Genomic DNA, 14,960 nt, shown 5'->3' with positions numbered 1-14,960 from the left:
TGGCCTACACTGTTGGGCGCCAGATAAATAGAATTATATTATTATTACTGTAACGAGTACGTGGCTAGGGTGTTGTTGCATGACGATAAGGACGCACGCGCAATGGTCCAGCTGCTCCTTGTCGGCTATGTGGGGTGGTGATCTTGTCCTTCGTCACGAGCCAGTAAATTCTAAAATTTTATCGAATTTTCGCGTGCAGCGACAAGTGGTATGGGGTAGGAGAAATCATGTGAATCCGCGCCAGCACGAAGAGGGATAGTTATTTTACTCATGGAATTCCTAAAGTTCCTCGGGTGTTCTAACGGAACCAAATTTGCCCTCCCTGCCTTGGCCGTTCTTTACCGAAAACTTCCCATCATATTATCGAACGGCCCCTTCTACTGATTCGGGTTCTAGCGGGGACTCATCCTAGTCGAAGGCAAACAAAAATGCAATTTAGCTAATCATTATAAAATGTATTTAAAACCTAAATAAAATTCTTAAAATTAGAGAACATACTGAAAAGATATTAAATGAGAACATAAATACATGCAATACAATTGAATTATTAAATTAATCTTTGCAGTAAGATATAATACGAATTAAAATCAAAAAAATATTATTCGAGAGCGAGAATACGGAAATGGCAGAAAATTGCAGTGAAGAGCGCACGGCGAATTCAAATTGAGTGGTTTGTTTTACTTATTTCGAAATTCATCTCACTCAAAAATTGGAGAGACAAGAGAGATTTTTCTTCTCCTTTATGGATTATTCGAACTGCTAAGTTTTGTACGGTGGGACGCAAAGTAATTCATTTGATATATATATTTTACAAAGACATATTAATAAAACGTGATATCTGACTCACCAACCTTCCGGAGATCCACCGACGAAAGCGCTTCCGTAAGTGCACCTTAGGCTGAAAATTTAAATTTCCTTATATACACACTGCAAGCCCACTGTGCAAAACAACAGCAAAATTTTCTCTTCTTTTTCTTGTTGCAGCTCTTTCCTTCTTTTTTTTTTAACACATTGGCTTGTTTGTCCACCCAAAAAAAATTAAAATAAATTATGCCTAAAGCAATTCGTGCTTCTAGTTATTCATTATTAAAGCCTTTCTGGCCTTCTAACCATCACTGCACTTTTCTCTTCTTTCCCTTCTTTTTTTTCTTACTTTTCCATTCTCACTGCTTATTTTACATAACCTAGACCGCAAAGAAAAAGGAAAAAAAACTTATGAAATAGCTTATAAACTATCCACTTTCAGCGAACTCCGACCGATCTTCGGCTTTCCGAACTGCCTTACATTCCGTGCGGCGACTTAACAATTATTCCGCATTGTTGTTCGACGAGTTAAATTAAATTTTCGTCCGAGCGTGGACCGAAACGTCTAAACTAGATCAGCGCGCCGAAAAACTGCCTGTCAAACTGAGCTTCGCTAAGTTTCGCTCGCAGGCGGGAGATAACGAAGATGATGAAGAGGGAATATAAATATTATGTGTAATTTGGGCAGGTGTTACATCTCGAGTTCTTTTTGACTCTTTTGCCCTCTCTTAGTCCTAACTCCGCTCCCAGCGACTTAAGCTGATTAAATAATTATCTTAGGGAACTCTTAGGCCTTTGAGACTCCTTTTATGCGACGATAATTTCCCTCCCCCCGTCGGATGACTTCGCTCTTCTTTAGGGGGACTTGATGAATTGTTCCCTCTACAGCGACGGCCGGATCCAATATCGGATACTAAGCGCCAAACCTAAATCAAAAATCACTTTTGTGTCTACAATCTTAGCAACCATTTCATTTTTTCTTACCCATAAACAGGATTTAGCGCTATATATATAATCTGGATATTCTATCCGTCACTTTACACAAGGCCACTATAGAGATATAATTTTCAAACAAACTTTCACCAACTAATTAAATACGAGACTTACAACTGAACTAAACCGCACTCGATGGCTGCCGAAAAGGGAAAGAAAGCCAGCAGCTCGTGGCTCTGGGCGGGAAGCTAAGTTAGCCCCCATAGAATAACTCTCCGTTTTCCGGGATCATGACAATTGACTCTGTTGCCTCTTCGTCTCCGAAAATTCTTACCCCAATCGCGGCACCCAACTGACCACTAGATGGCGACACTTTCGGTTTTTGCCTCATAGATGGCACTGCCCATCGATGTGCCTGCCACAAGCGTTACAGACTTTAGTTTAATTTCTCTTTCGTTTAATTTATTGTTTAATGGCCCCCAGCGAACCGGCAACGTATGAGAATAAATAAAAAAGGAGCGGGAAGCTGAAAGCTGAAAGCGGAGAACCGCAACCCTTTGGTCAGTCTGCTGTTTTGGCCATTTAGCCTTTTGGCCGCTGCTTATTTACGTTCTTCGACGGCAACCTGTGCCCAAAAACTACAAAACATGCGCTGGCATAAATCATAAGCGTCGGCGACTTGCCCAGAAACGGTTCAAAGATACAGATGCAGATAGAGATTCGGATATGGATGCGGATACACACACTGCGAGGCAGAGGCAAGTCGAACTTTTTAACAAGCATTTAACGATTTAATTTGCCAAATACGCCGATGGTGGGGGCAAACTTTGCTAGCCAAGGGATCGGGAACCGTAGTGCCCAGCGGATATTTATGGATCAGAGGCGCAACCTTGCCAAAAGATGAACGCAACGAGAAAAATTCCCAAAATGCGACTGGGGAATCGCTAACTGCGAGTTCAACCATTTTCATTCCATTTCGGGCTCGGGTTCGGGCTCGGGCTTGGGCTCAGAACCCCATATGCAAAAGTGCCCAGAATGCGGGTAGAGGTGGGGAGTAGGGGTTTCCGAGGGGGAAGGACTCGGGCAGCGGAGTGCCAAGCAGCAAATGTGTGCGAGTGGCGAACTGCCGACTGCAAATGGAGCACATAAATTATATTCCATTCGATGATATTTGCGTTTTGCTGCTCTTTATTTAAAAAGAAGCAGCGCTGTTGGCCAAGGGCCCAAGCTGAAATGCTGAAGAGTTAGACGGTATCAAAGGATAAGCTGGACTTGCATTCACTTTAGCAAAGATTTCTTTCAGAAATAAAGCCACAAACTAAGGATAACATAAATTCTTTTATAAGAAGGCATATAAATTAAATATATAGAAAACATACAAGTATACTTGTTTATATATAAACAAACTCAATTGATCATACAGACTTAAAAACATTACTTTCAAATATATAATGGTCGTTTGCTTAAGAGATAGTTAAATAAAAAGCCAATATTAAAATTTATTTTATTAGGCAAGTTAACGTATTGTGAATTCTTTTAAAAAAAAACGTGAAAATGTGATTGCCTTTACTATTAAAAGAAATAATGTCTTGCTTGTGCAATGTTTAATTATATAACACGAATTTATCATAAAAGCTTACTGAAAATCACTGGGTATTCGGCACTCGATACCTTTTCCGAGCCACACTCCAACTTGTTAAGTTTTCAACTCTGGCGCAGTCAGCAATTTGCTTTGGCCATATTTTTCCAGTTCTCCAGACTACACACATGCATTTTAATGCCCTCAGCCCGACTCTTTTTTCACTTCTCTACTATTTGCTTTCGACATTTGAAATGTGCCTTTGACTTTGCAACTGCTGCTCCGAAGTTGCCGGGGTGTGGAAGGCGGTCCGAGTTCAAATTAAAGGATTCAAGGCTCGACCGCAACCCATTTATCGACTGGAGCGCTTCAGCATTGGCATCGGCGCTTTTTTCTATCTCTAAAGTAAATGCGGCATAATTTATGGGGACCGGGACCATTAAAATATATGTGGCTATATAAATACGTAGCGGTACATGTATAATGGATTCCAGTAGGATTTCGCAGTTGCACGATTATGGGTCATTTGTTATGCGGAGGCCTTTAATTTATTTTTATCTTTGCTGCTAATTGCAGTTCTCAGCAATTGATTTAAATTATCTACCAAATGTGCATGCGTGCTCTCTTTTATTTATTTCCATATAAATATTTCATAAATCTACGGTCGCCATTGGGTTAACCAACGATGAAAAACTTTGCAATTAAGCTGGCCATAAACAAAAACAACAACGGCAACAAATTATCGCAACGAATTAAAGACAAAAAAAGGGATGAATAAAAAATGATGTTTATTAAAAAGTCTGTTAGTGGCATATGGGCAAACTTTTATTGTTGTCACTCTCGGCATAAAAGTTTCATAAGCAAATACATAAATTAAAATTAATGTGCCACCTAGCAGAATTTATGACGAACAGACAGAGATCCATTTAAACCAATACCAATTAAATAATCAAATATATATTCTGCCGCCAAGTTAAACTTTATAAACGAGCTGCAAATTCCTCATAAGCAAACTCTGCGACCAAGTTTCTGGGAAACTCTGCGACGGGCCATTAACGACAACACATACACAAATGCGAGTTGTCTGCCATAATGACCAGTGAATTAAGAACTTAATTTATTAACAAACAGCTTTCTGCTATCTGACTGCAGCAAGCAGAAAGAACAGTCCGGCGTTTACTTTGCATTAAGAATTAACCAGTTGGGTTTGACGAGCAGTCTTTATCAGTGGCAGACAACTCAACTTTTAATAGTTTAAAAGCCCGACGAAGCACTGACGAAATAAAAGGCAGAAAATACGAGAGCAAATTAAGGCTGTTGAGACAGCGACTCGCCAAAGATAAAATGCATTACAAATATGGAAATTACGTCTTCGCTCGGCCACAGAAACAAATTGCACTAAATTGATAATTAGATGGGAACAACCGTTGGGTGGGAAGTGGAGCAGGGCAATTACCCCGAGAAGAATTCGTCTTCATTGGACTATGAATGAGATGTTGTGCATGCGAGGGACTGAGCGAGCTGTAATGCCGCCGAAGCAAACATTATTATTTGGCTTCCTTCCATTCACCATTTCCCATTTGCCATTTTCCATTTCCCAGCCATAACTGCCTTCTGCACCCACTTAGCTCCACTGACCCTGACGCAAGTTCCACTTACCCAGTTGGCTAATACAGCCGGGTCCTTTTATTACTTCCTCGGGCACACCCCTTCTTCCTTTGGCCTGCCAATTTATGACTTTTGAGTACGCATCCATATATCATTATAATTGTCAATAATCGTTCGATTTATTTATATTTTCTCATATGTGCCTTGACATTTTATGGCCATTTGCCGGGCCTCATAAAACTGCGACATTCTTTTTTATTGCCCCCGCTCGGCTTGAATCTTGGCTCCGCTCCGCTCTGCTCCTTCCATAAATCATGCGAAAATATGAGAGCAAAAGTATTGCATTGTTATACAAAAGACATTGCCCGGCCCCAGAATTTTATTAGGCATAACTTCTTCCTGCATTTGCATAAATACGCAGGTCGTATCCGGGCTTAGGTTCAAATGCCGCTTGTCAGGGCTGCTTGGCTGGGATCAAAGGACGTTATCAATATTTAAAGGCCAGCGAGTCAAGGTCACAAAAGGCCCAGGCAGCGAAAGTAAAGCCCAGACATCAGTGGAGGAGAAATATAAAAACAAAAATAATGTGACGGCGGGAAAATGTTGCCCATTCCCCACTGGGCAAACTAGCTAACTGTCAGCGGGCTTAACTTTACAACGTAGCATGAATAAAAATTTAAATAATTTATAAAATTTGTTACTTATGGCGCCTGGCACACAAACAGCCCCCGGCAGCCGACTGCGAAGTAAATATGGCCAAAACAATGTGAGCTTCCTGTTGAAAGCGGACCGAAACGGTGGCGTATGCGTAATGCGAAATGCCGGTAAAAGTGGGGGCGCGGTCTTTGGGCTTAAGCTCACGGAAGTCGTTGGCGGTGCTGCCCTGGCTGATGTTGCTGCTGTTGCCGCTTTGTGTTTTTTTTTATTTTTAACGAATTTTTATGATGTCTGTGGGCAAGGGCAGACATTCTTTGTGCCACCGCCGTGGTACATTAAAAAGCGTCTACAGGGTCTCCTCACTTTCCCTCCCTTTCTGCATATTTTAGTGTGTAGTTACGCCGAGTGGCGTAATTCCCCGTGTTGTGTCTGTACTCTGTTAATAGCGCTCGGGTTTTATGCTAAATGGAAATTTTCTGGCAGCCATTTGGGCAGGTGGAGCGAGCAGCCACCCCAAAGTAGGAAATCCCGGCACCTGAGCTTATTGATTTGTCGCGAGAATCCACCTCGCCCACGCTGCGTATGTGTAATCCCGTTGACTTGACGTTGCCGCTGCCGCTCGCGCTTGGCTGCCTACTTTTTGCGTAATTTAATAACTTTGTTTAACATAATTGACAATTGAAGCGAAGACATCGCCGTTTATAGGCAGCTTAATGCCTGCCATCGACATGGCTAAGCCGACGAAGCCAGAAAGTGTAATGAACTCTGAAATTTGATAAATAACCGACATGCACAAGCTGGCCGGGCTAAGTGAAACAATGAAGCTACCGTGTTTTAAATTTTTTAAGTAGCCAAATTGTAGGGGGTTGTCCAAAAATCCGAACTCATTTAATATTTAAATAGCTCGAGAGCGTTTTGGCAAAATTGTTATGAATTTTCCCACGCACACAACACTGGCACAGGCATGGGGCGTCATAAAATTTTAATTAGTCGCCTGTGCATACATATACGACGCATGCCAGCAATTTGAACTCTTTGAAAACTTTTGCCGGCACACAGTGCGTATGCGTTATTCATATGTATAAGATATGAGACATGGAATTGCGGCTGTCGCTCGGAAGCCTTTTATTTTTTTCCTTTTCACTTTTTTTCGGAGCTCTCGTGTGCAGTCAGTCAAATTGCAGCGGGGATTCTGAAGAGGACAGGACCAAGCCGAACCAAACCGAACCGAACAGAACGGAACGGAACGGAACAGAACCTCCTTTACGCAAATGACAAACTGACGTACGTGACATTTATGCGAATTGGCAGTCGTTGGCAATAGCATAAATTCATATAGGTCCGCACATGCATACGTATATACGTATATATGTATAGATATATGGCGGAAAAGCAGAATACTCGCACATAAAATGTGTGTCAGTTGCATATGTTATGTGCGCATTTACAGGGGGTATATAAAATTTGTGCCATCCAAAGTGATTTTTCTATGGCGCATTTACTAAATGTTTAAGTGCATTTGGGAGATGGCAAAGTATCTCAAGCTGAATGGCATGTCAAGGCTATGCCGGCGCTGCTCCCTGATTATATTAAAGAGTCATTTGTCAGAGGCGTGCAAAATATTCCCCCCCCGATTTTAGTGTGGTTATACACCTCGGAATTGGTACGAATTTAAATTTCAAATAAGCGGGCTGTGAAATAAACTTTCGCAAATTGAGCAGCAAAACGGGTCACAGAAACCATTCAGTTTCCTTTATGCCATCTGTATCTGCCCGCCCGTTCCACAGCCCTTTACCTTTTAGCATTTTACCTGGCAATTTGGCAAAACCTCTTCTTCCAAATGGAAGTCAAGTCGAGAGCTTGTGTGCCGTTTCATTAAAATGTAATGAAACCTTTCGATCGATTGCGCATAAAAATGTTCGCTATAAAATTTTAAATACACCAATACCAATTCGCATCAGCATCAGTCTGTCTGGGCGAGTGTGTTTGCAATAAAATGAAGTTGAACAAATCGCATAATAAAAAGAAGATACACAAAATGGGACGAGATGACATTGGTCTGGGGAGGTGTGTTGTAGGTTGTGTGTGTTGGGGGTTGAGGGTTGAGTGTTCGGGGGCCTTGGCAATTTTTGGGTATACGCCATAAAATTTTCGCCAAATGTCGTTTGATACGAACACGCTTATCACACACACGCGACACACTTGTACGCCCCCGCTCACACAAACACATTATGAAGTCGTAATAATGTGTCTGTGAGCGTGTGTGCTCGGTGCGTCTGTTTGTGTTGGTAATGTAAACGCTGCTCTCATGTAAAAAGGACACGCAAAACCGCGCAACAAATATAAACATATCGAACACAACGAGGCAACAAGCACAAACACAGCCACATCACCAACAGCGGCAGCAACAACTACACACAATGACAGCGGCAGCAATAATAACCCCATCACGTATACGCGGCGTTGTGCGGCTGCCTTACACGTGTGTTGGGTCCTGTCTTGTGGGTTCTGTGTTCTGGGTTCTGGGTCCCGAGTCCTCGGGTCCCGGCCGCGACTCGCCTTTGATAAAATGACATTAAGAAGTCGTGACAATGCCACTAACTGAACCAAAGAGGACGCCACCCGATGCCGCAGCTATTCAGCCAGTCAGCCATCTAGACAGTCAGACATTCAGACAGTGAGGCAGCCGTCAGCTGGAGCAACACTCCCGACCTGACAGCCGGTACTGTGGAGCTAGATTGGGTGAAAATATATACCATTCTATTAAACACTAAAAGAAGTGAATAATTTCTGAAGTTTCATAAGTTAAAGCCCTTAGAGTATGATATTATTAATAAAAAATTTTTATTCGGCAACCAAAATGATTAAATTTAAGTTTGATTTAAATATAGAAAACGAACAACAAAATAAATCTCATACCTCGATTAAAGCTTTATATCCCAGCGTTACGAGATAAGCTTCAGTTTAAATAACTAGTCACATTCTTAACCTGGAGATTAATTTTTAATTAATATTTTATATTTAGTCATATACTAATATAAAATAATATTAATAAGAAATATATTACATTTGCTTACATATAAGTTTATTTTTTAATTTTCTTACTCTCTAATCTGGGTAAAAATTGAAAATATGAATTTAGTTAGTGAATTTGTTGAATAAATATACTGGAGATGAACCAAGGAAACCACTGTAATTTGGGCATTGAGTCCCACTCATATGACGCTCGGTATTTCTACTTCCTATCTCCATCTCGGCGGAGCTCCCCAAAAGTGGCGAACACCGTTTCAGTCACTCAGTTGCCCGGGTCTATCTGCATTATAATGTCCTTTGAGATATGGCAAAACGGCGATTCCACTCGAAGTAAACTTCACCATACTGTGCCTGCTCCGAGTCGCCACAATGCTCTGTACAGTTGTGTCAACAATGCGAACGTGCCAATGTGCACATTAGGTGGAGTTGCTCCTCCTCGGAGAAGGGGTTACAAAGGAACCGGGGACTGAGAAAATTAAATAGAATTTGTATGGCAGCACCCACCGAAAAATGTTGTGGTCGCCAGTTGGTTGTTGCTGGTTGTTGTCGGTTGTCCCGGCATAAAATTGAATTTGTCTAATGACAAGTTGTGGGCTATGCTCCCCATTTACCCCACATTCGCCAGTCAGTGTCACTCTAATGGCCAACTACTGCGTACTGAGGACAATAACTGTTTGCCTAACGTGCGGCAGTTAGGAGTAACAGCCGTGAGCTACAGGTATACAGTATACAGGTGTACAGGTGCCATGGGAACCACTTGCCCAACTTGCTCGACTGGCAAAGGGGCATTAAAACGGGGTTTGTTCGAGCAGAAGCCCCAAAATGGTAACACACGTTTGGCGAGTACCAAAAATTAATGGCATTTTAATTGTGGCCTAGTTGAACCACTTATTTGAATTGTGTTGTTCGTGAGGTATACGTTTTGCACTCCACTTACTTTTACCAGGCAGGATATACTGCCCAATTTCTGAACAATGTTCTAAAATGCTGAATTCTTTTGTGGCCAGCTCGAAAGTATCCTGTTACCGCCTGGCCTCGCTTAGCTGTCAATTGCTTGGCACCTTCTCCACTGGCTTGTCACAACGAAATATGAAATTGGAGTAGGTTTCAGAGAGGTCCACCCAAACCACTTTCCAGCTGGCCATTAAAACTGTTCCCGGTAACAAAGAAAACTCGTAACGAACGAGTGTGTTTGGGCAGTCGAGATTCCCGGACACAGATACCCGTTGCTTGGGCAGTCAGTTGGCCCACTATTTCCAGGACACAGCTCAACGCAGCCCCCTTCTCGTAGCAGTATACATGCCTGAGCACTGAAGTCCTGGGCAGGTTCGAAAATTGTATGAATATGAAAGTGATGAAAACTCGACGATAACGTGCCAAGGTCGTTTCCGGCCGCGTGCATATGACCATAGCCATTGCCATAGCCATAGCCACAGCCCGCTCTGCAAAACCCTTGAAAACAATGCAATGCGGTTGGTTGGCTGATGTTGGCCAACTCACTCACAACTGGCTGGTCTTTAAGTAAAACCCACTTTGCGGCCTGGGCCCAAAGAAAAAGTTGCCACAAACGGACGTTCGCCGGCAATTTCAATTTAGTTCTAAGCACCTTTGACTGATGGCTGGGTTGTGTATTGGGTTTAAGGGGTATGAGTTGGGGGGGGGTTTGCTGGTCGGGTTTCTGGGCGATTATTGAGTTGTTGCCGATAAGCCGGGCCTGGTAATGAGGCTCGGCCCTTGCTCCATCCAGCTCCTTCATCGTGCAACACTTCAAAGGGCTAATCAGAGCTGGCACTGGGCTGAAATTCAAAACGGAGGCCGACGACCACCCGACCACCACCATTGTCTGGCACTTGAAGAACCTGCACGAAAATATTTAATTACCACAGAGAGTCGAAATTAATTATGACAGCTGTCGGTTGAGAGAATACCAAGCTCGGCCGGTGGAAAATGAAGCGGACAGGTCCAAATGGATGGATTCCGGCGACGAAGGGAGCGACAATGACCACGCTGAATGGAGATGATGAAGTGGGTCAAGCATACCAAAAGTGACAACTGCTGGACTGGAAGAAACGTTAGTCTCGGCGTGGGCAGTCCAGCCAGACTGTCTCTGAATTGAGAAGTAGTCTGCCATTCGAGAGGTTAACGAATCTTGAATAACAGGTCTTTTTAGATTTGAATGCTCCAGGTGCAACGGCTTTCTTGTGGCCTTGTCTTGTACTTATATTAACTAACTCAAGAATATCAACATCTCTGTCGACAGCTGAATGCAATTTTATTTAAAATATTGATTATTTGAACTAAAAATAGCCGTAAGCTGAAGAAGAAATCAAAACAGTATGTAAATAAATAAATTAACAAGTAATGAGATAAGAAAATGTAAGAAACACATTAAGGCAACCTTAATAATTGATTATAAAATTGCTTTAAATGCACTTATTCAGCCAAACCTTTGTCCAATTTTAATGAACAATTGTGTGCTTGAATCCAGGTCACTGTAACGTGACCTTTCTGCCAGCTAAATCCCACAATCTGACAATCCATCTGTCAGTCCGGCCATTCATGACGCATTTGCAGCCAGATTATGCGCCATTCTCTGCGCCCAATTGTCGTGCATAATATCGAAATATGTTTGCTGATAAGGCCCTCCTCGGCTCCATGTCCAAATGTCCATGACTGGGCGCTTAGTTGAACAGCCAAATGGCAATTAACGCGCCAAGTCAAATGCAACTGTTGGAGGTGGATTGCCCACATATGGCTTATGATCCAGGCGGGTCGGGGCAGTCGGGGCAGTCGGGGCACTCGGGCCATTTGGAATGACAGGAATGTGTGCAGGGCTCTGTTAAGGGCCTCTCAACGAAATTAAGTCATTATTTTAATACGCGCCGTCACTTGGCCGCCGTCGTCGAGCTCTCGCTTGATATATGAGCGATGTTTTGTATGCATAATTTCATTATAATGTACTACGCACTCTGTCTTGGGTGTGGGTCCCACTCCTATCTATCCGACTGGACATACACCACGTCCAATGCACAACCATACACACATTTAGTCGCAGAGGATGGTGGCTGTCCGCACGGCTGGCCGGCGATTATAAATGGATGTATGTTAAGTGCGCAAATCGCCAGCGAAGCGTGGGCGAACTCCGCTCAGCTCAGCTCTGCTCAATGCAGTCCGGCTCAGTTCGGATAGTTGGGCGTGTGCCACGCCCTCAGGGCAAACGGGGCAGCTGCAATGCGGGTGCTGCCTCTCACTCTGGCCGACTGCATCCCTCCCTCTTACTCACTCCGTGTTTGACTTCCGTTTAGATGGGTTCGCGCCCAAAGACGATCATTTCGGGCATTTGCATTTGTCCCTGTCCGAATCTAGCATCTATCCATAAATGCACTGGAAAAAAAATCGGAAAATTATTTACATCAACTTTATTTGGTCAAAATAAATTCAATCTAATCGTAACAATATATCTTTGCAAATAAATACTGGTATATTATGTCACACATAAATAGATCTACGAATGTTTTGACTCAGAATCTTTATTTAGAAAACAGTAACGTTAATTAATTTTTAACTTACGTTACTAACATTACATTATACATTTTAGCCTAATTAAATAAACTAAATTAAATAAAGAGTTTTTGCAAGCAATTTCACAATTTGCATATTAATCTGAGAAATTTAAATTATGCTCAAGTTTAAGTTTTTAATATTTAAGTATTTAAGCTGTTAAAAAAGGTATAAGTTCTTGCCAAAACCTTCACCCATAAAAACTTAACTTGGTATATTTTAAATATAAGAATGCATATCTATTTCGCTAGTTGTTTTTTTTACAATTCGGTAACAAAATATATTTTGTTTCATTTTCATACCATATTTTTTCCCGTGTTCATTAATTTTTCACTATTTCCCTGCTCTCTCCAACGCCAACGCATTGCTCAATTTATTTTGAACGGCCTGGTCCTACCTGTCTCTGCGTTTTGTGCGTAATTATGATAAGAAAAGGTTTTACTTAGATCCAACCCCAACCCCGACCCCCGCCCCCGAAACACTGCCACACCCCCCTGACCGTACGCACTGCCGCCTTGAACCTTTTGCCAGCCTATTATTTTCGTTGACTACCGTTCCTCGTGTTCTTTTTGTTGCTATAATGATAAACTACCTCCTTTCGTTGGCGTTCTTGGCTTTTGTTGTTTTTGTTTGAATTTGACATGGTAATTAACCCGCAACGCTCAACTTTGCCCAACAAACTCAACTCCGAAGTTTCGGGGCACAGGTGTGTGCGTGAGTATCTGTGTGGGCCCGACTGTCTGGGCCATATGTGTGTGCCTCTTCCTTTAATTAATCAAATACCGGGGCTCAATTTTGTTAATTTCGCTTGTGACATTTAAAAATTGCTTTGACTTAATGATTTAAATAATTTGACAATATATAAAAATTAGCGATAACAGTTTAAGGCAAATTTGGTAGGCAGCCGTAAAAGGAAAGAAGCCAATTATATTGGGCAATACTTATTTAAAGCCTACATTGTATACTCTTAAAAAAAAAATAAATTATATAATTGCAGTTAAGTGCATTTTTCATTATCTGAAAATATAATTGCGAGGTTATGAAATTTTATACAATTTGTTTTACATTTTTTAGCCAATACAATTGTGAACATAACACAATTAAATATTACAAATCTAATTTAACAATCGAACTAACCCAGCCATACAGCATTTTATTCAAATTGGGAATATATAAAGTATAATTTAATGAATTAATGGACAAAATATGTATTCAACTGTGAATTCTGCGCTCAGCGTGGGCCACTGATTTCCACTTGTGATATTTAAATCGCCGAGAACGAAACTGGAGCCCCGACGGAGAATTACAGAAATAGATACAGATACAGCTACAGCTACAGATACAGATACGGCGACAACAATGTTGATTTTATTAATTGGATTTGCGCTCTGGGATTTTTCGAAAGTGTTATATTGTTTGTTGTGCTGTTTGTATTACGAATTTGATTAATATTTGTCGGGGTCGCGGTGAACCTGTCGTTTGTGTGTTTGCTGTCACGCCGCCTGCTAAACAAATAAAATTTTAATTTTTCCACCACGGGGGGTCAATTTTGTTTCAATTTGGTCATGTTTTGTTGTCCGATCCCCTGCTAACTTATGCATGGCCATCTTGGCCAGTCAGCGGACATAGCCCATCCACTTCCATGGGCGCCAGTTTGGATTGCAGCTTCCTCCCCGGTGGGTAAAAGGGTAAATTCTGATTTTATTGAGGTGTCACAAAGCAGGGCCAACAACTCTGTTGAAAAATTGAACTCGGATTGGAATTGAGTTGAGTTGAGTTGAGACCCTTTGGAATATGGTTTATTTTTATGGAGCACTCTGAACCCCCCGCGAGTCGTTCGACGAGGCGCCGAAATCGTAATCAAAAGCATAAAAGAATTGTAAAAAACAGCGTTCTGGAAATCGTCGGTTGGACCGTTTTAATTGCTCTCCGGTTGGCTGAAGAAATGGATGTGAAAAGCGAAGAAACGAGAAGAAAAGCAGACGACAGCAATTATCAATTGTGTGTTCCAGTGGATATTGTGCCATAAATTCTTGAGTATGGTACAATAAAGCACTTTATTTATGATGCCATGCTGATTCCTAATTCGAGCTTCGTAATTCTTCTGACGGCCAAGTGGGAGTTGTTCGTGATCGAGGAGGAGCCATCCTCCAGGCGAACTCCGCTGATGAAACCCGATAGGTGCCGTCCACGAAACATTTTCCTCGCTCGCTCGCTCGCTCGCCCTGACATAAATGAATAACAAATTTAAAACAAATATATTTCTGTTCGAATCCGCACGACCCATCATCAATCACAGCCCGAAAGTATTTTCTGTCTCTCTGCGTTTTGTGTCATTCCCAGGTCTTCGTTCATAATTATTTCGGTTTATTTTTTTTCTCTTCTCTGCGGCATTGCCTCGTTTTAATTATTTGCCTGACTTGCAGAGGCATAAATATTCCAATAAAGCTCTGTGGCTTTTTGGCACGCGATGTTGCCTGGCTTTTAGCTGGCTCCGTTCATCGTTTTTGGTAGTTTCTGTTCGTTTTCCAGCTGGCTTTCCACAAATGTCAAGCCCTTTGCCTAGATATTGGGTCAATATGCCAGTGGTTTGCATGTTTTCGTGTGGCCCGAGACATGCATTAATTATGTAGATAACTGGCGACTGCGACTGCGACTGTGACTGCACGGTTCCCCAAAAGAAAAAAATCCAAAATCCAAAATCCGAGGCGACACCAAACCAGTCGCCCCCAAACCAAATCATATGCAGAACTGGTGACCCAAACACACATAGTTCGACTCGCTG

General features: G+C 42.0%; 1 long non-coding RNA gene across 1 annotated transcript; it reads right to left on the bottom strand.

Annotated features, from left to right (window-relative positions):
* Positions 1-1,665: 1,665 nt before the first annotated feature.
* On the bottom strand, positions 1,666-2,156 carry LOC121466861. The gene is made up of 3 exons (XR_005977029.1): positions 1,912-2,156; positions 1,789-1,854; positions 1,666-1,730 (listed from the first exon to the last, which is right to left on the bottom strand). It is a non-coding gene; the product is annotated as an uncharacterized LOC121466861 (long non-coding RNA).
* Positions 2,157-14,960: the final 12,804 nt, after the last annotated feature.

This window comes from Drosophila elegans, unplaced genomic scaffold, assembly GCF_018152505.1.
Source record: "Drosophila elegans isolate 14027-0461.03 unplaced genomic scaffold, ASM1815250v1 contig_183, whole genome shotgun sequence".
NCBI lineage: Eukaryota > Metazoa > Arthropoda > Insecta > Diptera > Drosophilidae > Drosophila > Drosophila elegans.
This window is presented reverse-complemented; position numbering and strand designations above follow the sequence as displayed.